Here is a 2,465-nt window from a genome sequence, read left to right on the forward strand (position 1 = left end):
GTGTCCCTTTCGAACTACTTCTTTCTTCCTAAAATTCTTAAATAATCCAAAACTGATAAAAATTGCCATTAGAGTTGTTTTGGAGTCGGTTTACTTACCGTACCACGTACCTACGCCTTTTCGGGGTCTGGAACGTTTTGAAAAGTGTCTCTTATGTATTCCTCGGGGGTTATGGTTTCAATAATATTAGTTTCAACATTGATAGGATTACCTAAAATATAATGTTTAATTCTTTGACCGTTAACCACCCTCGGATTTGTGCCTTCGAAGTTGTTGATTTTTATAGCACCAGAACGATAGACCTCCTCGATAACGTAGGGACCTTCCCACTTTGAGAGAAGTTTTCCTGCAAAAAATCTTAAACGAGAGTTGAATAATAACACATAATCTCCTACGTTAAACTCACGCTTTTGTATCCTCTTATCATGCCAGCGTTTGACTTTTTCTTTGAAAAGCTTGGCATTCTCATATGCTTGGGTTCTCCATTCATCAAGTGAGCTAATATCAAACAACCTCTTCTCATCGGCAAGTTTGAAGTCATAATTGAGCTCTTTAATAGCCCAATATGCTTTATGTTCAAGTTCAAGAGGTAAATGACATGCTTTTCCATAAACCATCTTATATGGAGACATACCCATAGGATTTTTGTATGCAGTTCTATAGGCCCATAATGCATCATCAAGTTTTTTGGACCAATTCTTTCTAGATCTATTCACAGTCTTTTGCAAAATTAATTTGAGCTCTCTATTGCTCAACTCTACTTGACCACTAGACTGCGGGTGATAAGGAGATGCGATTCTATGATTGACATCATACTTAGCATGCATCTTACGGAAAGCACCATGAATAAAGTGTGAACCACCATCAGTCATAAGATATCTAGGGACTCCAAACATTGGAAAAATAACTTCTTTAAGCATTTTAATAGAAGTGTTATGATTAGCACTACTAGTTGGAATAACTTCTACCCACTTAGTAACGTAATCAACAACAACTAAAATATGTGTATAACCATTGGAGGCAGGAAAAGGTCCCGTATAATCAAAGCCCCAAACATCAAATGGTTCAATAACAAGAGAATAATTCATAGGCATTTCTTGACGTCTACTAATGTTACCTATTCTTTGACATTCATCACAAGATAAGACAAACTTACGAGCATCTTTGTAGAGGCTAGGCCAATAAAAACCAGATTGTAGTACCTTGTGTGCAGTTCTATCTCCAGCATGGTGTCCTCCATAAGATTCAAAGTGACACTTGCATAAGATTTGTTCCTGTTCATGCTCAGGCACACAACGTCTAATAATACCATCTACTCCTTCTTTATAAAGGTGTGGATCATCCCAGAAGTAATGTCTTAAATCATAAAAGAAAATTTTCTTTTGCTGGTATGTGAAGCTAGGCGGTATATATTTAGCAACAATGTAATTAGCATAATCAGCATACCAAGGAGCAGTACGAGAAGCATTTACAACCGCTAATTGTTCATCAGGAAAACTATCATTAATAGGCAGTGGGTCATCAAGATCATTCTCTAACCTAGACAAGTTGTCTGCAAAGGGGTTCTCAGCTCCCTTTCTATCAATAATATGCAAGTCAAATTCTTGGAGCAAGAGAACCCATCTAATGAGTCTAGTCTTAGCATCTTTCTTTTCCATAAGATATTTAATAGCAGCATGATCAGTGTGAATAGTAACTTTGGAATCAACAATATAAGGTCTAAACTTATCACATGCAAACACAACTACTCAGAACTCTTTTTCAGTAGTATCATAATTTCTCTGGGTAGTATCAAGAGTCTTACTAGCATACAATTCAATTTCTTATCGACTCTTTGCCCTAAAACAACACCTACAGCATAATCACTAGCATCGCACATAATTTCAAAAGGTAAATTCCAATCAGGTGGTTGAACAATAGGTGTAGTGATCAAGGCTTTCTTAAGTGTTTCAAATGCTTCTACACAATCATCATCAAAGACAAAAGGAATATCTTTTTGCAATAAATTAGTCAGAGGCCTAGAGATTTTAGGAAAGTCCTTAATGAACCTGCTATAAAAGCCGACATGACCAAGGAAACTTCTTATAGCTTTTATGTCCTTGGGACATGGCATCTTTTCAATAGCATCAACTTTGGCTTTATCAACTTCAATACCTCTCTCGGAGATCTTGTGCCCCAAGACAATGCCTTCATTAACCATAAAGTGACACCTTTCCCAATTCAGGACGAGACTAGTGTCTTCGCATCTCTGCAAAACTCGATCAAGGTTGCTCAAACAATCATCAAAAGAGGATCCATAGACGGAGAAGTCATCCATGAATACCTCACAAATCTTTTCACAAAAATCAGAAAATATAGCCATCATGCATCTTTGAAAGGTAGCAGGTGCATTACATAAACCAAAAGGCATACGTCTATAAGCAAAAGTACCAAAAGGGAAAGTAAAAGTAGTTTTAGATTGATCC

The sequence above is a fragment of the Triticum dicoccoides genome, chromosome 4B (assembly GCF_002162155.2).
Source record: "Triticum dicoccoides isolate Atlit2015 ecotype Zavitan chromosome 4B, WEW_v2.0, whole genome shotgun sequence".
NCBI lineage: Eukaryota > Viridiplantae > Streptophyta > Magnoliopsida > Poales > Poaceae > Triticum > Triticum dicoccoides.